This window comes from Dermacentor andersoni, chromosome 8 (genome assembly GCF_023375885.2).
Source record: "Dermacentor andersoni chromosome 8, qqDerAnde1_hic_scaffold, whole genome shotgun sequence".
NCBI lineage: Eukaryota > Metazoa > Arthropoda > Arachnida > Ixodida > Ixodidae > Dermacentor > Dermacentor andersoni.
In genome coordinates this window covers 43745702-43768602 of record NC_092821.1, presented here as the reverse complement: position 1 = coordinate 43768602, position 22901 = coordinate 43745702, and the positions used below count along the sequence as shown (strand labels likewise).

The window sequence follows — 22901 nt, the reverse complement described above, 5'->3', positions numbered from 1 at the left end:
CGCTCTCGCGAAATTAAATGCCAGCTGTGGCGGCCGCATTTCGACGGGAGCGAAGTGCAAGAACGCTTATGTCCAGTGCGTTGTGGGAATGGTAAAGATCCCCTGGCGGTCAAAATTAATCTTGAGCTCTTACTGTAGCATTTCGCATAACCAAATCGTGCTTTCGGCAAGGAAAACCCCAATATTCAAACCAAGTACAACGCACTATGCCCTCTTTGGGTACGCTGCAGGCCAACATATTCTGCGGGTTCTACTAGGATTGATGGCGGTCAAAGCTGTTTAGCCGCGTTTCCGAATAGTCGCACACATGCTCATCAGAATTGTGCGAAGGGGTACGAAGCGTACGTAGGCTACCACAATATGAAGCTATGCAGTTCACGACATCAGTGGTCCAATCCATGAGCAAGAAAAACGATGAACATTTTAGCACTCATCGCTTTCCCAGTTATAAAATGTAGCTAGCCACGGCCTTCTGCAGATCTAACGTTCTAAATTGTCACTGTAAATATAGAAAATTGTCATTTACTGTGAGATTCCTGCCTTTCAAATATAATTTTGTTGAATAAAATTGTGCCCTCTTGGCGAGACGTGTGCTGCCACTAGGTGTGTAAGAATGCTCTGCAACATTTATCGAGATTGAATGGGCGCCTCCGCACTATCCTACCTTCAACAATGTATTGTTTCCCTAGTTCACAGAAACAAGATTCAATTGCAGCTGTGCGGTTATATAACGGGTTCCAGAGCCTCATCACTAATTTGGCTTTGTGAGCAAATTCATCAATGCTCATTCAACCTATTCGAACGCGTATCGAAAAAAATTTGCCGATATCTTGGCGAGACAGCAGTATCAGTCGGTTCTTAGCTAATTTGCAGGCGATGCAGGCGAAATATTCGAATACAGGAATGCGCCCTTTATTCCTAAGGTCCTAAGTACTCATGGTGCAGATTTTAATTGCAGTTTGTGTTGTCAATTAGATATTCTATACCGTCGCAGTGCTTTCTATAGTGCTTCAAGCACACTTCATAAGGTCGGCGAATGGGCATCCTTGAGTGTAGTTCACATTCTTTCGTGCCTAGAAAAGAGAGTGCACCATTTGTCACATTAGTCTCGTTTATGAACTGAAGACAGACCAAATAATAAAACGTGAATATTATAATACAGAACAGGGTTCAGTTAGTATCTGATGACGTACAGAATTATGGCGTGATGCAACAAACCGCGACTCAAGAGAACAGCAGTACAGACGTCTAGATATTCAGCACGAGACACGTGAAAGAATATCGCTGTCTTTGACAAAACATATCTTAATTAGAATAACAGTTTATCCCGCTAATTCAAAGCATGATATGCCAAATAAAAATACACTGTTTCCACATGGGTTATATATGACAAAATTAAAACATTTGCTGTATGTCTAATGACGTCGAACGAAAGCATAAGAACTGATTTTATTATTCAAGCAACCCTAATGAGCCTTGCCCCATTTTACCGACCTCTACTATACAATGGCAGAGTCTCAACTTTCCAATAAACAAAATGATTGAACTACACTTTATTTATGAGAAGCTAGTGTATGTCTTGTGATTAGCCAGCTTGCCTTGTCGCTGAATAATGAAGAATGGAAAGGAATTACTGTAATTGGCTGGTCAGTAGCTGGATTGTATGTCAAGAATTATTAAAAACATGCGTGGAGTACGCAATAAACACAAAATAACCAAATGGGCATGGTCTACTAGGCCAGTATTGCATTCTCATCTGTACATGTTTTTCACGTCATAAAAAGCAAATATGATAAACATTTCATTTAGGTGGGCATTTCTTCCGCAAACGTTGCAAGCAACGTAACGTGCCGACGTCACTTCTATCTCAACGGGCGGTTCTGCAGGCCACAATGAGAGCTTTATAATTTTCGTATGGGACCATCTGCATTAAAATTAGTTTGCTTTAGGGCGTTCTTTATGTGAATAAGAGAGCTTATTGTTGGAATGGGGGGAGGGGGTTGGGGTGATGGGGGGAGGGGGTTAACCCCCCCACCCCCCAAAGCGTTCTTATGGTTATAAATGAAAGTTACTAGTACATCAAAATGAGTCTGTGATGAGTGATAGTAGAAGATGCCGACGACAAGGAAGTACGGCCAAGGGTTCATTCGGTATTGGACCACATTTGTGCTTGACTTCGTCAAATCAGCGATGGCCTTGCGTCATCCCGGAGGTGCGTTGGGCCACAATGGTGTCATGTGGTGCAAGAACCTAGTTAAATGTTTGGTGGCCGAAAAAGCATCCAGAGAGCAGCATACGGAAGACAGCCGGTTAAACTGTTGGTCGCCGTTCGATCAAGGCTCCACGGAAGACGGCCAGTTGAAATGTTGGTCGCCGTCCGATCAAGGCCCCCCGAGCCTTGATCGGACGGCGACCAACGTCCGGCCGCTGGACTGTATGTAGTCTATGCAGAAGGCATTTCACCAGCATGAATGCCACAGCCCGAAGCGATCGCTCGCGCCGGATAATTCGGCCTACAATATTTCGTTTATCACTGCACAGACGCGCGTCCCATTACCAAGCATTTCACCTCGTGTTTACCACACGTGACCTAATCATGGCACAACGCCTCCACGGGCTGGCAAAGAGCCATTACTCATTTCACGAAGTCAAGCGCAAAAGGGGTCTAATGGCAACTAAACCCGTCGCCGCACTTTGTCGTCGTCACCATGTTTCCTTCCCAGTGACCTTTGGAGACTTTGTGCTGCCATGCCGTCACCTACTTCTTAACGTTCGAAAAGCAGCCTCGCGAGAATGCAAGGAATCGGATGTGCCTCTGAGGATAGCAAGCAGCTTTGAAAACAGTTACTGCTTCCTGAAAGGAAACGTAGGCGAGACATACGCAATGACAGAGAATAAACATTTATGATAGGCACCAAATGTAACAGATATAAATTGTATAATATCACTTTAAAGTCACAAGCATTTTCCCCACTAGTAGGAAGCTTTCTAACTGTGGACTAAGAGAAACGCAGTAGATTGCAAACGATGCCATTCATTAGTATTCTACATGCCCTAAACCAACAAAATTAGTGAAAAACTAGAAATTCCGTATCTTAGGAATCTTAGCTCGGCCGATATTAAACGGTAAATATAGAAACAGGTGGTTGAACCTTTACTTTATAGAGGCAATCTCCACTCTTGCCCAGGTTATGTCATGAGCTTACGTGACTCAGCTACCAAAAAGTAACAGTGGGTTGTGTATTTAGTTCGCTCAATGGTATTTTGCATGGAATAGCACAAGCGTTTATTGATAAAAGCGCAAGCTCCAAATTAGGAAATTGGAGCTGATCACACCAACGGCCCTTTTCCTCAAGACTAGAGTGGTAAACGTTCCTAACTGGTTCACCTGAGTATAACTTTGCATTGTATATTGGTACACCGTTGTGTTCTGCTTGGTCTACCAAAACGAGCAAAATGTGTAACAACTTTTCCTAGAATAATACTTAGAGGAGGTCCTTCGTCAGACAACCGTGAAACGAAATTTTCTAGAAATTCACTTTCGGCCATTAGGTGGTTCCTAGCACGTCTTTAAAGTGATGCTTCCAGCTTATTGGTTCACATGCTCCTGCATTTCAACGCATTTAACCACAAAACAAAGGTGATACCACATGTTGTATAGCTGGACACAGCGTGTTGGGCAAATGAGCATTACAGTAAAGCTAGCTTAGCAGTTTCCAGAAGGGTAACAGCATTATTTATTATGAATCAGTTAACGCTCTGGGCACTTCTGTCAATCAAAATTTATTGTGCATGCGGCGGTGCACACAATCAACAACTTAACCCTCTAGCATGGCTACCATTCTTGGTTGAATATCGCGCAAACAGGGAATTTTCGTTCTACCTCATGCAAAAAATAAGACCACTAAGGTAGCACGTGCCTAATGCAGGTACGAATAAGCACCTTGCCTGAAAATCATAACCAGTAGCTATTACTTTTGATGGAATATGTCATGCTCTTTCACGCTAAAGGTGCCATGTTCTCCGAAGTTAAATTCTCCCTCGCCTTGAAGAAGACAAGTCCACTTGTCGAAACGTTGGCTCCTGCTTTCACCTTGTTCTCGTTTTGCTCACCATCTCACATTGGCCACTTATCATGTCATCTTCCGAGTCAAGGTCATTTGCGATTGCAGTTGAATTGTGATTCACAAAACATATCGTTATTACTTAGAAAGCGCATCCCATTGTAGTCACCGTTCCCGTAAAAAGTACTCATTTCTGTCTAGTTGCAAAGCCGCAGCACAATTCCTGAAGAAAGAGCCTAACGCGGATTTTGAATCAGGTTTCATAGTCAAAATACTTGTAGAATTTGGAAAGATTGGATGCGCTTTGTAGACGATCACAAGTAAGAAGACGGGACAGGCGCAGACTAACAACTGATGTTTATTCGAGGAAAACACTTAAATATCAGTTCATGCCAGCCCAGGCGCATCAGGGTATCAGCAGCAGATAAGAGGAGAAAAAACACAAAATCAGAAAAAACTAACGGCGTAGCTCAGCTAATAATATTTTCTAGGAAACGTGCCTTCCTATTGGAAAGTATGATCGGTGTGTCACTGATGTATACTTGTCCCTACTTTTTTATATAATATGCCTCTAGACATTCCTGTTCTTTTTCGTTACTGCACCTGTGCAGGATATTAACCTGGTTGAGCAGACGCCTGCATTTGTGATCTAGGCAATGCATGGGTAAATGACGTTGCTCCCGGTTTTTAATAGACCTTTCGCGTTCACGGATTCGCACGTCCAAACAATGGCCGTCTGGCCTATGTAGGTTTTGCCGCATGTCAGAGGAATCTGATAAATAACGTCAACTTGGTAAACTACATGGGGGTTCTTGTGTTTCACGCCACAGCCACCTGCTTCTTTCTGGCGTGAAGTCTCCCAATGCGGGTGCAAATGTAAGTCAGATTGCAGGGAGCCGAGCAAACGAGCAGAACACTGTGCTCGGTTGCGATGTGAAACACATCTGCAAGAACATGCGATCGGAACTATGGCGTCAAGTCCGCTTGCACCAGGACACGCTTCGAGCCCTGTGTTTTTCCATGGTCCCTCATTGGTTAGCTGCGACCAAATGACAAGGTATAAGGCGACAGACGGCTCACACTACGGAATTCTATTGGTGGTAAACGCTCAACCTTGTGCTTCCCCACTTCGAGAAAAAGAGCAAGCCCCAACGTGCTAACCTGGTGTGTCTGGGCGGAGCTGTGGTCTCAGACATGGTGTCGTCACTACTCCGGAAAGGCCCGAAATTTCGCTTCGAACCAACCTTGGAACCCCATGAATGGCTAGACACGAACCGCCAAATTTCAAAGAAAGCAGGTCCGCATGACGAGGAAAGGTGCCTATTGGACAGCGTCGACAGCTTGGCAAAATCAGTGAACAAAACTGGTAACAAGAAAGACCGGACAAGCTTTGTTTACGCCTTCTTTGTAAGGAACAGCCTCCAGCTCGTCGAATCTGACAAAGAAAATGGCTTCGTCATTATGCCCTCTGGTCTTTTCCACGGAAAAGCAACTACAGCGGTGCTGAAGAACTTTAAAAAGGTACCCGTGAAACTTACTCGCGTAAAGTAATCCGCAATCTCTTTATGCGATAACCTAGAACTAGCCAAACTACCTCTTGTTGCTAACAAGAATAAGAACAATAGCCTGTCTGTGTTTTTTCCCGCAAGAACACAGAAGGTTGATGTGCCCATCACAGCGATTGTTAGCGAAAAAGGCACATTGCAACAGGAAATTAGCATCTTTCTGCACAAGCACTTGAAAATGTTGCAAATTGATGATCCCTTTGCCACTAAGCATTCTGAAGATGTTATTTCGCTTCTGCAGACAGTTGACTCATTCGGATTTGGGTTCTGCGTTGATGCAGAAGATTTATTCTACTCCATACCTCACCAGCCACTTTTTGAATCAGTGCGCAGCTGCATTGAAGCTAACGATATCATCGGCTTCCAAAACTCAGCATGCATCTCGGTAGACACTTTCCTGGCTCTTTTGGAATTTTATCTCAGTGCAACTTTTATCACCTTTGACAACCAAACCATTTTGCAGTGACAGGGAGTGTGCATTGGGTCGTGCGCAGCACCAGTTTTATGCAATATCTTTTTATCGAGCATTGACCGCACCTTGTTTGGTGTACTTGACAAAGACAAAGTAGTACATGTTTTTAGGTATGTTGACGATTTTGTTGTGCTGCTGAAGGAACGAAATGATTCTATGTATGACGATGCCATCGCACACATTTTAAATCTCTTTGAGCATAATGCCTTAGGTCTAACCTTTACACATGAGCTCCCTGTCAAACCTCAAACGTACCTTTGGTAATGAGCACGTTTGTTGCTTTTTCTGCCCCCGCACACAAAAGCAACTGTTACCCTATGATTCAGCTGACTCTAAAATCACCAAAAGGGCCTTTTCTAAACAGATTATTGAGCAATCTTTGAAAAAGTCATGTACAAGTACCATGGAGGCCAGCTTCGACATGCAAATTTCTCGGCTGAAAGAAGATGGCTTCCCTGATGTGTATGTGCTGGCAGTTGTTGAAACGCTCGAAAAGAGGCTAAAAGCGCCTCAAAATGTAAACACTGATGTTGCTAACAAAGCTTCAAAGCCAGTCGTAATCGATTGTGTTCATAGAACTGCACACAATCTGAAGAAGATAGCACCCAAGCACGGTGTGCCACTCAATTTCTCGGCTCCCTGCAAGCTGAGTCACCTTTGCGCCCGCATTGGGAGACTTCACGCCAGAAAGAAGCAAGGTGGCTGCGGCGTGAAACACAAGAACCCCCATGTAGATTGGCAAGTTGGCGTTATTTATCAGATTCCCCTGACATGCGGCAAAACCTACATAAGCCAGAGAGGCCGCTGTTTGAACGTGCGAATCCGTGAACACGAAAGGTCTATTAAAAACTGGGAGCAATGACATTTACCCATGCATTGCCTAGATCATTAATGCAGGCCTCTGCTCAACCAGGTAAAGATCCTGCGCAAGCGCAGTAACGAAAAATAGCAGGAACTTCTAGAGCCATGTTATATAAGATAGTAAGGACAAGCATGCATCAGTGACACATATATCACACTTTACAATATGGAGGCACGTTTCCTAGAAAATATGATTAGCTGAGCCACGTCATTGGTTTTTGCTGATTTTGTGTTTTTTATCCTCTTTTCTGCTGCTGATACCTTGATGCGCCTGCGCTGGCATGAACTGGTAGTTAAGTCTTTCCCTCGAATAAACCTCAGTTAGTTTGCGCCTCTCCCGTCTTCTTCCTAGTGATCGTCTACAAAGCGCATCCAATCTTTCCAAATAAAATGAACCAACTTGCCCAACAACGCATTCTGCTAAACTTATGGAATTGTACATGCAGGACTAGTATTGTAGGAATCACCTCACGTGACCCCTGTGTTGCCATTCTCGCGCCTGGTTTTTCGCCGCAACACTCGGCACCCGAGGACCAGAGCTTCAACGAAATTTGAATGGTAATTGCGGCATTGCTACGCGAACAATCGACAAAAGAACTTCAGGGTTTCAATTATACTGTGACAGCCTTCTACACCACTGGAACTGTTTCTATTATAAAACCTTTTCAGTGCCCAGTTAAGATGGGCAGATCTATCTCAAACCGGCTAAATTCTTCTCGACGCTAGCCAGAGCAGTCGCATCGCTACTCGTCGCCGCACACAGAAGCCCTCTGTTATCATTTCGCTTAGGTTTTATTTATTTGCGCCACCCTAAATTGGAGGACTTTTTACACAAACCTCTGTTCGAGAACCTGGCGTGCGACCCGTAATCACGCCATGCGTCTTGGCTGCCTGCTACACCGTTTAAAAAGAACTGTCGCAATCATGTGTCTTCACCCTATCCCGAATTTTTCGAAACCTTGTAGCCTGTAATTCTGGTAATGTGGTCGTAATGAAGATAAAGTTCGCTCGTCACGCGGTGGCAAAAACGTGCGGACCAAACAAAATAAAATACTGTTTATATTGATACATACATATTGCGTGTATCTTGTGCACGATGCACGCGGGCGCCACGACGAAGACAACGACCGCTCCCTGCCTCTCGAGCTGTCGGATGAACTGGCCAGCGTTGCAGTTATCCTTTGTAAATATACTTTGTAACTAGTCTCCAGTTCTTAATCGTTTGTTCGCGTAACATTATGGTGGAGGGTGCCTTTCCCCGTCCTCGCCACGGAGCTCCGCATCGGCCGCACCATCCTGCTCTCCGCCATGGCTCTCGGTGACGACACCTCGTCTGCTTCTCCTGCGACCCCGCGAACAACGTACGTTGCTGTTGCCAATCCCCCGCGTTGCTGGCATATTCTCCGGCGAAGATAATGTCGACGCTGAGGACTTGTTCACCCTGTATGAGCCTGTTAGCTGAAACAACCGCTTGGACCCTACCATTATGCTAGCGAATGTCCTATTCTACTTGGGCGGAACTCCTCGTCTCTGGTTCCGGACACACGAGGACGAGATCTCTAGCTGGGATGCTTTCGAGAAGCTCAGCGACCACTTTGGAAATCCGACTGGTTGGCTGCTAGAAAAGAGCTTGCTACCCGAGCTCAGTCTTCTAGTGACTCGTATGTCTCGTACATACAACACGTGCTCGCTTTTTGCCGGAAAGTTGACGACAATATTGCCGAATTTGACAAAGTCGGCCACGTACTTAAGGGGATCGCGGACTAGGCGTTCACCTTGTTGGTCTTCAACAATGTGTCCACTATCCACGTCATTGTCAAGGAATGCCGCCACGTCATTCCATAGTTCTCCCGGCTCCCTAACACGGCTGCGACATCGTCTTGCATCGACCTTACCACTTCACCACCCTTAAACGAGCGCGTCACCCGTATTGTTCGCCGCGAGCTCGAGGGTAGAAGTCCTGCACCGTTCCATCAACGCCCACTTGACCCCACCATTGACCAACCAGCCCCAGCGATCTCTCTCATTCAGGCAGCTGTGCGGCAAGAATTTGCCAACATCGGTTTTCCTGCTGCCTGCTCCGTCTCCCGACCTGACGTCCGAGTGGTGCCGACAGCTACGTCTCACAGAGATCCGTATTCCCCTCCCAGATACCGCAAACTTTCCTAGGGGACTCCAGATGACAAGGAACGCCACCGTAGGGGTCTCGCATCGACCGCGCGACGCATCGGCTCCGTCAACTTTTGACAGGACCCGTGGAACTTCGGAAGTGACCCTCCTGAATTTGATATTACTGGAGCTCCAACATCACGAAGAACCTGTCGACAACCGTCTCGTACAGGTGGGCCAAAATTTGGACATTCTACCACAATTTGTTACTTTCGCCACGCCGCGGATAGCTAACCCTCAAGAGGGTTAGCTTTGACTCCGTCGGCGCCGGGGTTTCCCCGGGATTTACCGAAGGATGACGACCACCAAGATCGCTGGATACGACCCTACCACCATGGCCTGGGCAGAAATAGAGACTCATGGCCAAGACGAAGACCTGCCGCCCACAGAAGATGAGTGTATTTCCATGATGGCGAATCTCCGCCGGAGACGCCAGCAGAACAAGACGGCTACAAAGGGCGACGCCGCAGCTGCTTCGCCCACGTCAAACAAGGCTGCTAGGAATCCCAGCCACCCCGGCAAGCCCGGCAATGCTCGCGTTGCGCTCCCGCTGAACAAGAAGACGGCAACCACCTGGCGCCCGAAGCAGACGCCAAAAATGAATTCGGAGGATCTCACCGTGGTACTCAAGCCGCGTGTGACCCTGGACCTCAAGGCGGCCTTTCCGCATGAAGAAGTGGGAGCGGCAGTGGCCCACTATGTGGGTGGGGCGGCAGGAGCTGCTCTCAACGTCTGGCCGGTCTGGGACCAAAATCTCATCGTCTGCGGAACACAAGTGGTGGAAGCAGCGGACAAGCTTGCCAAGGAATTTGACTTGAAAGTGGGTGAACGCTCCTTCCCCTTTCGGGGTCATGTGAAACTAAATGGTGAAGTGTGCCGAGACCTCCGCTGACGAGACCTCCGCATCCCTAAAGGCTAAGCTTGAATGGCGAGAGGGCGATATTGCCTTCATACGGAAACTTGGTGCACCCAATGTGGCGGTGGTGACCTTCGTGGGCCGGCGGTTACCGCATTACATACACTACAACTGCGAGTGTACCCGGACAGGGAGCACAAAAGGACGATCCCCGCCTGCTACATATGTGGCACAATGGAGCACCGCGTGGACAATTGTCCCCACGCAGTCGCAGGACGGTGTGGCTACTGCGGCCAACACGTTGGAACTTCGAACCAAGGCCTGGCAGAACACGAGTGCACCCCGACATGCATGATCTGCGGAGGGGCCCTCCTCACTGGCTCCAGAGATTGTGTAGGCGAATTTCGGAAACTACAGCGACCGGGACAACCTACCTAGCAACAAAGGGGTCAACCACTGAAGACGGGAAGAAGGGACACGTCACCCAGCAGGACCACGTAACCCCGACCAGCAAGAAGACGGGCAAGTCCGGGCAAGCCAACAAAAACCAACTTTTTCAGAGCCAACATGTAAACTCCGGGACCAGTGTCAAGCCGCCAGCCTTCAAGGCCGAGGATTTCCCACCGCTTGGCAACAACCCTACTGCAATCCAGGTGAGCAACTGGGCGGGGGTTGCCTCTACTTCCTCTCAACCCTCCCCCACCCCCATGGTACTGGAGCTGAGAAAAGAATTAGAAATTCTCAGAAGTCAGAACGCGCAGCTGGCAACTAAACTCAATGCACTGGAAAAGGCTAGGGCAGAGCCGCTTGTTCCAGGAACAATGGATGAGGGGGACGACTCGGCATCTGTGTGCTCGAGCTTTGCTCCGATGTCACGCTCCCCTGTAATCGCTAACTTGGAACGCCGCATAACGGCACTTGAGCAAACCATGGCCGAACAAATGGCCCAGCTTCCCGGTCTGATTGCGAAGACCATTCAAGCTCGGTTGCAACAAATTGCAGCCACTATAACTCAACAGGTGACGGTACAAGTAACGCAGAACATCAAGGCCTGGATCCAGGCCAGTCCAAAATTGTTTAGGCGCGCAGGCCCTGTCAAGGAGGTGAGCCGCCCTTCAAAAATGTTTTGTTCTGTCGATGACGACGAAAATGATGATTCCCCCCTAGCAGCTTTGCAAAGTGCCGGAGCAGTTGCGGCAGTGGGCGGGTTAGACCAACCAACCTCGAGTCAGCAACATGGCTCAGGGAACTAATCGGTCACCTCGAAAACCAAAACGGGAACCTTTATCGTTAATACAGTGGAATTGTAGAGGATTCCGTGATCGGCATAAAAAAGCACACTTCAGCCTCTACCTCAAAACTCTTGAATTCTTAGCAGCCATTGTAGCTCTGCAAGAACCTGGTGCATCTGCCAAAATGTCGGTCAACAATACATTCAAGAAAGACCCATCCACCTGTATTCTTGTACGCAAATCGTACACGCCACAGGAAGTGGTTCTAGACAATAATATGGCCTACTCGTACACAATGGTCACTGTGCTTCCCCTGCGGCGCTCTGACTCATCAGTGCATATTCTTAATATCTATTGTCCGCCCAAACTCAAACACGTTAATTTCTCTGACATATTTAGTCGGGCGCTGAAGACAGCGAGTCGAGACGCATTGTTGATTGTGGGCGATTTCAATGCTCCCAGTCAACTATAGGGTTACAGGAAGGAGGAAGCACGTGGGCGTAAGCTAGCGGAGCCTATCTCAACGCTAGGCATCACTCTGCAAACCGACCCGGCACACCCTACGCGTATGGGAAATTCCGTCACCAGGGACACGTGCCCTGACCTGACGCTTTCCAAACACGTACAAAACATCGAATGGCACAACATGGAGGACACTCTCGGCAGTGACCATTGTATCATTAATACATTATTACATGTACGACCTCTAAAGCGGCCAGTTATTCACGCCCGACTCCCAAACTGGCAGGCATTCCGTAAGTCCTTACCAGCCACCGGTCTCTTTCAACATGGATATGAAGCATGTGCACGAACACTCACCTCAACTCTCAAACAACACGAGAAACACATCCAGACAACGGAATACTGCCGAGCTGTGGATAACCATCTACTCCACCTCTGGGAAGCCCGCCGCAGTCTTACCAAACGCTGGCATAGACAGAAACACAACCGTACCCCCAAAAGACGAATTGTAGAGCTCACCCAAAAGGCCGCGGAATATGCCTCTCACCTGGCTGACACTGATTGGGTGGACCGGTGCAACACAGCAGCTACAGAAATGTCTGGTAAGAACACATGGAGACTTTTCCGCCATCTGATTGACCCCTCGCAATCAAATGGAGAAACACAAAGGCATTTACAACGTGCACTCCACAACTTCAAACGCACCACAACACACCTGGCCGAGACATTACGGGACAAGTACTTGTGCCAGAAACAGGACCCCAAAGGCACGGAATATTTTTATGCAGGCAAAGATAATCCGGAGTTGGACCAACCGTTCCAACTCTACGACCTCAAGGCGGCTCTGGCCAAGATGCGCTGGGGCACGGCGCCAGGTAGGGACAAGATCACAGTTACACTGCTGGTCAACCTCCCTGACCAGGCATATGAAGCCCTGCTCGAATACATTAACGCAATTTGGAAAGGGGAAGAGCGGTTCCCTTAGATTCGAAGACAGCACTGGTTACATTCATTCCTAAATCAGACAAGACAATCAACACAGACAACTGAAGACCTATCTCGCTCACATCGTGTGTGGGCAAACTGATGGAAATGATGACGCGCGATAGGCTCTCAGAATACTTGGAACACCGTAACACCTTCTCGGACCCGATGTTCGGTTTTCGCCCCCACAAGTTAGCGCAGGACATCCTGCTCCAACTTAACAGAGATGTAATACAGCCTATCGAGCACCCTCATAATGACAAGCTTATCTTAGCCTTGGACTGGAAGGGTGCTTTCACTAACGTTAAACACAGCGTCATACTGAGTCACCTCAGTGCGACACACTGCGGCCGCAACATTTTCAATTACTTAAAGGATTTCTTGACAGACCGGGCTCCACTGATCCGTATTCAAGACACCGAACATGGACCCTATCAAATGGGCACGCGGGGCACGCGGGGCACGCCTCAAGGCGCGGTGTTGTCCCCACTGCTCTTCAATTTAGCTATGCTACACCTTCCGGCACAGTTGAATGATATTGAAAGCGTACGGCATGCGCTGTATGCTGATGATATCACGATCTGGGCCACCGAAGGCAACATAGGGCACATGGAGGAGAGCCTGCAAGCAGCAGCACGGGTAGTGGATCGCTACGCGGAGCACTGCGGCTTCCAATGTGCACCAGCAAAGTCAGAATTTGTTTACTTTAGGGCTTCCCCTAAGGATAATATAAACATCCACTTATCCCTCGGCAGTGGCCCCATCCACGACTCTAAGAAGATTAGAATTGTGGGACTATTCGTACACCATCAGCGAAAGGTCGACACAGCACTTGAAAAGCTCAGGAAGATTGGAGACCAGGTGGATCGAATGGTCCGCCGGGTCTCCAATAAGAGAGGAGGGTTACGAAGCAAGGACGCGGTGGGGCTCGCTCACGCTTTCGTAACTAGCCGCATCCTGTATTCAGTACCCCACCACCACTTGCGGAAGCACGATGAAGACAGGGTAGAGGTTATCCTTCGCAAAATGATGAAGAGGGCTCTTGATCTCCCGGTATCCACTTCCAAGGGACGCCTGCTCGATCTTGGAATGGTCAACACCTTCCAGGAGCTCAAAGAAGCTCATCTAACAAATCAATACAGAAGGTTAGCCCAAACACGATCGGGCCGACAACTTCTGGCTCAACTACACATCCAACACGACTTTCACACACAAGAAAGAGTCAGAGTGCCAGAACCATGGAGACGCGTCATCCGAGTTCGACCTCTTCTAACCAAGATGGATATAGAAGACCATATTGGACGCCGCCAAGCTAGGGCGGAAGTTTTGGAGCGTCACTATGGCAACAAACATGTAGTTTACTATGTAGATGTCGCTGGGCCAAGCCACGGGGGATAGTATACAGCAGCATGGGCTCACTTTTCGTGCACCAGGTACAACAGAAGCAGAAGAGGTAGCCATCGCCCTAACTGCCTCGGACTCTAATTCTAAATATATCATTACGGATTCGCGTGGCGCGTGCCGTAATTACGAGGCTGGTTGGGTGACCCTATTGGCAGAGCGAATACTCAGAAACTGCAGCAAGGATGTCGACCCAACCCCCCGCTGCATAGTTTGGACTCCTGGCCATCATGGCCTTCAAGGGAATGAAGCTGCTGATGCGGCAGCCGGAGCACTCACTTACCGGGCGTCCCCTTTGGCCCCTGAGATCCTGGAACAAGAAGGCGGAATTCTCTTAACTTTCAAAGACATTTCTACCTATTATAAGGATAGCCATCGCTGGTACCCAGCCCCAGCTAAAGGACTGGGGAAAGCGAACGAACGCGTTCTACTTGTCTTATACACCGACACAATGCTGTGCCCGGCAGTAATGAAACGTTTTGATCCTGCGATCACTGGCAGGTGCCAACACTGTGGCGAGGTGGCTGACACTTATCACATGGTGTGATAAATTCGGCTCTCAAACCCCCCACCCCAACCCTACCCGAGAGGACTGGGAGGCGGCCCTGCTTGGTTGCTCAGACCTTCAGGCCCAAAAGGCCTTGGTCAAGAGGGCCAGGCTGGCGGCTTCGACCAATGGGGTCCCGTGCTAGGGACTCCACCTAGTATATAGGGCTCCTGCGCGAGTCCACACCTCTCTTTCTTAATAAATGCTTTCCACCACCAGATGACAAGCCCATGTGCTTCCGTTGCCTCGGCATTGGCCACATCGCTCGCCGCTGCCGCTACTCGTGGACATCGCCGTATTCGAGCTTCTTTTCCTCGTCTCCTCGCCCATATGCTGACCCGTGCCGTTACTCGCCATGCCGTATGCCTCCTACCTCAGGCGTATCCGTCGATAACAGTCGCTCGCCGTCAACTCAGCGCCGTCGGTCCTCGTCGCCCCAGCCACGCCACTATTCGTCGCCGACCAACTATGGACCCTCCCGCACGTAAAACTAGACTATGCAGCTCCTGGGAGTAGCGCTGCATTATCTTCGTCGTGTATAAATCCTGAACCGTCGTGTATAAACGAACCTGAACTTACTTGGTGTTCAAGCCTACGGTGTCCCTTTGACGGCGTTAATAGATACTGGAGCCCAGGTGTCCATAAGGAGTTGCAACCTCCGTCGTCGACTGAGAAAGGTTCTCACGCCTGCTACGACACGAGCCGTATGCGTGGCCGATGGCAGCACTGCTGACGTCATTGCAATGTGTAGTTCCCGTATCAGTATCGCCGACCATACTGATTGGGACCTTGCCTTGCCCTATTTCACTTTTGCATATAATTTTTCGCGTAGCGACACTGCCTGTTATTCTCCATTCTTCCTGTTGTTTGGCCGACCACCCACATTGTCACTGGACGCATCCCTTCCATCCGCCGCAGCAGAGGCCAGCGAGTATGCACTTCACGCCATCACCAGGGCAGCCCAAGCGTGCGAAATTGCCCGCGCTCGCCTCCTGACCTCCAAAGAGAAGCAAAGGCGTTTGTATGGTCACCAACACAGAGACGTCCACTTTTTGCCTGGATCTCTGGTACTACTGTGGTCCCGGACTCCTCACATTGGCCTGTCAGAAAAACTCCTGTCTCGGTATACAGGCCCATATCGGGTGCTGCATGCTGTGTCTCCAGTTACGTACGAAACCGCCCCAGTCAGTACCCGTGCCTCATATGCCCCGAATTCCACTAACGTTGCGGATGTCGCCCGCCTCAAACCATATTACTCTTCTGTTATCATCTATATGTCGACGCACCGGGACAGCGCTTCGGCCACCGGGGATAATTACACATGCACCTTGCGTGTTTCTTGTGGACGGTGCACGCGGGCACCCCGACGAAGACGATGAACGCTCTCTGTCTTTCGAGCTGTCGGCTGAAATGGCCAGCGCTGCAGTTATCCTTTGTGAATATACTTTGTAAATAGTCTACAATTCTTAATCCTTCGTTCGAGTAACAATATATATTTACCAACATTTTTATTTCTGTATCTGCCACGTAAATCTAATTCCTAATTACCATCAACTATATGCTTACATTGATTCACTTTTCCATTTACGTTTTTCTTTCTCCCTTTCCCTTTAGCCATTAACCACCGGCTCCTTGGCCAATCCTCTGTAGTGGGTAATCTCCACAAGCAAGCAAGTGCTCGGCGCCATGCTTGGCGGTCGCGATATTCACCAATTTGTCATCCGTGTTTAATGCACTTGCTTCCCTGGCCAGGCTAGCCTCATGAACAAATGACCCCGCCCATCTTGCCAGATCACCAACAACGACTGGCTTAGCACTGCCAGCCACCAAGCCCGGCCTGCAGCCATGGATTAGCAGGAAGAACTGGGACGCCTGCCGATGGTCGACTACCCTTGTCACGTGCAACTGACGCCCTACCGCTCGCACAACCCTATCTTGCGTTTTGCGCAGATAAACGTCCAGTTGTACGTCAGTGGCGTGTCGTTGCAGCTCTCATTGCACTTGCTCCTCAAGCGTGATATTCCAATTGACGTCTTCTCCCGCCTTGACATTCCGCCACCACACGAGAACATGATGATGATGATGATATTTGATGTTTTATGGCGCAAGGGCCAGGTATGGCCAAAGAGCGCCATGTCTGTGGTAGTGGGTGTGCAGTGTAACTATGATTGCTATGAAATTGGTGTGACGTGGCTGTAAAGGGGCCTTAAAATATACGCTCTAAAGTGCGTAAAATATGTGTAATAAAATTATGGCGATGACGTATGACTTGTACTATGAACATATAGATGCATATAAAAAGAATGATGCGATAGGTAAAATATATCAGATTATAAGAAATGCCAGAGCACTACTACCTCCTTAGAGCCCTTGAAGCACAAGGGCCTGGAGGCATGTGCTATTCAAAACAGTTATCGCAGTGGCATCCTCTCGAGAGAGGAGGCGCTACGAATTCATGGGACTAATAACATGTAAGACCACATCTCTAATATAATGTAGCACTGTGTCTGTATTAAAAAGCGGTTCTGGACCAAGGAGCATTGCAGGATGAAGAGGAATGTGCTGTCGGTATGCTAATGAAAAATGTCTCTTTCTCTCAGATTCGGCTTCCCGACACTCCAGGAGGACGTGGAGTACGGTCAGCCTCTGCCCGCATCTACCACAGGTTGGAGGCTCACTTCCGGTGAGTAGAAAATTATGGGTGCCAAACGTGTGTCCTATTCTGAGACGACAGAATAGGACATCTGTTCGGCGCGATTTTGTAGTAGGGGGCCAGGATCCTAACTGCGGTTTTATCAGGTGGAGCTTATTATCCGTTTCCGCGTCCCACATGCGTTGCCAGTGGTCTCGCAATCTCCTTCGCAAGAAAGGTCTCAGATCTGTGACAGGCACCGCAGCGGTAGGGTTAACAGCTTGCGATGCGATTGACGTGGCCATCTCGTCCGCCAGAACGTTACCCTCGATGCTCCTATGGCCAGGCACCCAGCATATAATGATATGCTGGTTAGATCTGTACGCTTTACACAAGACGGAATATAGTTCATTAAGTACTGGATTTTTGTGTGTATAAAGTGACATCAGGCCCTTCACGACACTTAGGGAGTCTGTGTATATCGCTGACTTTTGGAGTTTTGATTTTCTTATATGTTTCACGGCAGACAGTAATGCGTAAGCCTCGGCAGTAAATATACTTGTTTCCGGGTGTAGTACATCGGATTCTGAGAAGGATGGGCCGACAGCAGCATACGACACCCCGGCATTAGACTTCGAAGCGTCTGTGTAGAACTCTGCGCAGGAGTGCTTGTGCTGGAGTTCTAGGAAATGAGTTCGTATTTCGATCTCTGGTGCGTGTTTTGTTATTTCTAAAAAGGATATGTCACATTCTACGACCTGCCACTCCCAAGGCGGTAACACCTTGGTTGGATGCATTAGGCGAAGCTCGAGGAGTGGGACATGTATCTGATCACTAAGCTCCTTCACTCGAAGTGAGAAAGGCTTTCTTACAGAAGGACGATTATGGAATAGTGTAGAGCAGGTCATATCGTTAACAGTGTTAAAACATGGATGTTGACGATTGGAGTGTATCTTTAGGAAATATGTAAGGCTGATGTAAGTTCTCTGTAGATGGAGCGACCATTCATTTGATTCCGCGTATAAGCTTTCAATCGGGCTTGTTCTGAAAGCACCAGTGGCTAAGCGGATACCTAGATGGTGGATAGGATCTAGGATCTTTAGTGCGCTCGGAGCGGCAGAGTTGTATACGACGGCACCATAGTCCAATCGTGATCGAATTAGGCTCTTATAAACATTCATCAGACACTTCCTGTCGCTACCCCATGTTGAGTGGGATAGAATTTTAAGTAAGTTCATTGTCCTTAGACATTTTTCTTTAAGATATTTAATGTGCTGTATAAAAGTAAGCTTGCAGTCTAGTATAATACCTAAAAATTTGTGTTCTTTGTTTATGGGTATTTGATGTCCACACAGTTGAACACAAGGATCGGGAACCAGGCCTCTCTTTCTAGTAAAAAGAACACAAGAGCTTTTGTGGGGGTTGATCTTAAATCCGTTTTCGTCAGCCCACTTGGAAACCTTGTTCAGGCCCTGCTGTACCTGTCTCTCGCATACTGCGAGGTTGCAGGATTTAAAGCCTATTTGTAAATCGTCGACGTATACGGAATAAAAAATGGCCGGTGGCAGTGAAGCACGTAGTGTGTTCATCTTAACAATAAAAAGAGTGCAGCTGAGCACACCTCCCTGGGGTACACCGGTTTCCTGCGTAAAAGGACGTGACAGTGCATTACCGACTTTTACTCGGAAGGTGCGGTTGGACAAATAACTTTCTATTAGGGCGAGCATATTGCCACGGATGCCCATGCCCGACAAGTCTCTCAAGATTCCGTAGCGCCACGTTGTGTCGTACGCCTTCTCCATATCGAGGAACACGGATAGGAAATATTGCTTATGTAGAAAGGCGTCGCGAATGTTTCCCTCAATGCGCACGAGGTGATCAATTGTGGACCGCCCTTCCCTGAAGCCACACTGAAAGGGATCAAGCATTTGGTTTAATTCCAGGAAATGTATGAGTCGCCGATTGATCATTTTCTCAAACAGCTTACAAATGCAACTTGTGAGGGCTATCGGGCGGTAACTTGACGCTAACGAAGGATCTTTACCTTGCTTCAGAATGGGAATCACAATCGCTTCTCTCCATGCAAGTGGAAGATATCCAGCAGCCCAAATAGTGTTAAAAAGTGCAAGTAAAGTCAGTTGTGTATCAGTGTGTACGTTCTTAATTATGTCGTACATAATTCTGTCAGGTCCTGGTGCAGAGCTCTTGCATGTGATCAAGGCAGCTCTTAGCTCGGCAATGCTAAAGGGACGGTTGCAAGGCTCATTCTCTCGACCTTTTCTTGTTAATGGCTTACGTTCTTCTGTTTCTTTGTATTTGAGAAAGGATTGTGTATAATTTGTTGGGCTTGACACGTTCTCAAAATGCTCCCCAAGTGAGTCTGCCTGGTCTTGTAGTGTATCACCCTGTGTGTTTACTAGAGGGAGTGAGTATGTTTGCCGCCCTCTAATCCTATTTACTCTGTTCCAGGCTTTGGCCTCATCCCTAAACGAGTTAATACTTGATAAAAACTTGTGCCAGCTTTCTCTTCTGGCCTGTCGGCGGGTTCGCCTGCCTTGTGACTTTACTTTTTTAAAGTTGATAAGATTTTCTGCAGTGGGAGAAGCACGTAGCAGCCCCCACGCCTTGTTCTGATTCCTACGCGCGATCCTACATTCGCTGTTCCACCACGGTACACGTGGTTTGCATGCCAAACCACTTACTTCGGATATGCATTTTGACGCGGCATCTATTATAAATGTTGTAAGATACTCCACCGCAGCATCAATTTCTAAACAAGAGATGTCAGCCCATGAGATGCTGGTGAGAGTTCGAAATTTCTCCCAGTCGGCTGTGTCTATGTTCCACCTAGGAGCTTGTGGAGGATATTCGTTTTCTTTAGATGTTTTTATTAGTACCGGGAAGTGGTCGCTCCCGTAAGGATTGTTTGTAACTGTCCATTCGAGTTCGGGCAGTATACACGGGGAAACTAGGCTGAGGTCAATTGATGAAAATGTTCTGTTGGCGAGAGAATAATATGTGGGTGCCTTCTTATTCAGCAGGCATGCACCAGAAGAGAAGAGGAATTGTTCAACAAGACGACCTCGCGCATCTATACGAGAGTCGCCCCACAGGCTGTTGTGCGCATTGAAATCTCCAAGTACAACGTAAGGTTCTGGCAATTCATCTATGAAGGACTGAAATTCATGTTTGCTTAGTTTGTACTGTGGGGGTATATAAATCGAACAAATAGTGATAAGTTTGTTTAGCAAAACAATTCGAACCGCCACTGCTTCAAGGGCCGTTCGTAGCTGTAAATGTTGACATGCTATGCTCTTTTGGATTACTATTGCAACACCTCCCGATGATGCGATGGCATCATCGCGATCTTTGCGAAAAGTAACATGCTGTCGGAGAAAGTTTGTGTGTTTGGATTTTAAATGTGTTTCTTGTAAACACAGCACTTTTGGATTGTGTTGGTGGATCAGTTCTTGTACATCATCGAGGTTTCTAAGTAGGCCTCTGACGTTCCATTGTATGATTTGTGTGTCCATATTTAATGTAAATTAGTGCTGTGTTTACGGAAACGGAAGGGATGCCTTAGATTACAGAGCCCTTTCGAGGCCCTGTAATAGGGGTTTTGTTCTTTCTGGAGCGTTCGAGCGAGCCTCGCCGCTCCTTAGGCGCTTGGTGCGCCTTGAGGATGGGTGTAGTGTCCATTGCCTCTTGTGAGGCGCCGGACACGTGCTCTTGCGAGCGAGCGGTTTTCAGGGGGAGTCCCGCCTTGGAGGGCAAGACCCCTGCGCCCACCAGCCCGGAGGTCGATGGGGCTCCCTGAGGGATTTGGCTGGGCTGGCCGTTGCCAGCGCTGGAGGGGGCCTCGGAGGTTGGGGCAGCCTCGGCTGCGCCCACCTTCGGGGTCGATGGCTCCACCTGCTCGGTTGGCGGAGCAGCGCTAGCTGCAACCACCGTGGGGGCAGATGGCGTGACTGCCGACTCACTGACTGTGGGTCGGACAGCCGCCGGAGGCCGTTGTGACGCTGCCCCCTGACGCGCCACATCGGCAAGGGTTTTCTTTGGCAGGTATACTACCCGCCTTCGTGCCTCTTTGAACGATATATTCTCTTTTACTTTTATAGTCACAATTTCTTTTTCCTTCTTCCAGGAGGGGCACGACCGCGAGTACGCGGCGTGGTCCCCGTCACAGTTTACACAGTGTAGAGAGTTCTTACATGCTTCAGTGGCGTGTTCAAGGGCACTGCATTTGGCGCATGTTTGGCGGCCTCGGCAGCTCTGCGAGCTGTGGCCAAAACGTTGGCATTTGAAACATCTCAAGGGATTCGGCACATACGGCCTTATACGAAGCTTGATGTACCCGGCCTCGATTGACTCGGGCAGGACACTGGAGTTGAAGGTGAGTATTAGGTGTTTAGTCGCAATTTCTTTTCCGTCTCGCCTCATCTTGATTCTTCTGACATTTATGACATTCTGTTCGCTGAAGCCCTCCAAGAGCTCAGCCTCAGTCAGCTCCAATAAATCATCATCGGAGACTACGCCACGCGTGGTATTCATGGTACGATGAGGAGTTACTGTTACTTTGGCGTCACCAAATGAAACTAGATTGGGTAGATTTTCATATTGTTTCTGGTTGCGGAGCTCCAAGAGGAGATCGCCGCTTGCCATCCTGGATGCTTTATAACCTGTACCAAAAACTTGGGTAAGAGACTTGGACACGAGGAATGGAGAGATTGTTCGCACGGGTTTGCCTGGTGTTTCAGAGTGCACTACATGGAAACGAGGAAAGGTTTCTTTTTGGCGGGCAAAAAATTCAAAGACATCATCGGTGCGCCCCCTCTTGAGGGAGCGATCAGGTAATGTGGGGAAAGAAGAAGCCATAAGAGATTGTAATTTCGGCAGTAACGCCAGCCACCCACCGTGGAGTCCTACAAGGGGACGCTGCAGGATCCGTAAAACACGGCCTGCAAACGCCAGCAGTACGTTACCACTATAACCAAATACGAAATAACCTAGGTTGGCTATTCACACAAGGTTAACCCTTGCTGCCTGGAAAAATTGGAAGTAAGTGGAAGCTAGGAGAAGACAGGAAAGATAAAAAGTGAGAGAAAGACGAAGATTAGAGGAAGAGAGAGACAGGAAAAGGCAACTACCGATTTCCCCCGGGTGGGTCAGTCCGGGGGTGCCGTCTACGTGAAGCCGAGGCCAAAGGGGTGTGTTGCCGCCGCCGAGGGGCCGTAAAGGTCCAAACACCCGGCATTGGCTCAACCCCCAGGATCCTCTTTTCCCCGGACACGGCTAAGCCGCGCACGGCTACACGCGGGAGGGTCCAACCCTCGTGTGCTCGGGTCCGTGGTGTCGCAACACACCAAACGCCTGCTTGCGCAGACGCCCCTGCGGGGCACGAGAACATGTAGTCGCCTCTTTCAACAACTGATACTTCTGAAGATGCCACTCAACTTACGTTCTCCTCTTAGACATTGGCGCCTGGTGAAATCCAGGAGTGCAGATTTTGGGGTTAGTTGATTAGTTGCATCAATTTTAGTCATAGCGCTTGATTTACACGGGCAATAAAGATTACAGGACGTGCTCTATTAGCTCATGTCCTGTTGTCTTTCTTGTCAGTGCCAATACAGCGCTATGGCTTCAACTGATACCTGCT

General features: G+C 48.5%; 1 long non-coding RNA gene across 1 annotated transcript in view; it reads right to left on the bottom strand.

Moving 5' to 3' along the window:
• Window positions 1-927: 927 nt before the first annotated feature.
• The window catches only part of LOC129383441 (uncharacterized), a 115538-nt gene continuing 93564 nt past the window's right edge, over window positions 928-22901 (bottom strand). The window contains exon 5 of the long non-coding RNA XR_011889810.1: window positions 928-1073. This is a non-coding gene — a long non-coding RNA (uncharacterized lncRNA). The remainder of the gene's footprint in view (window positions 1074-22901) is intronic.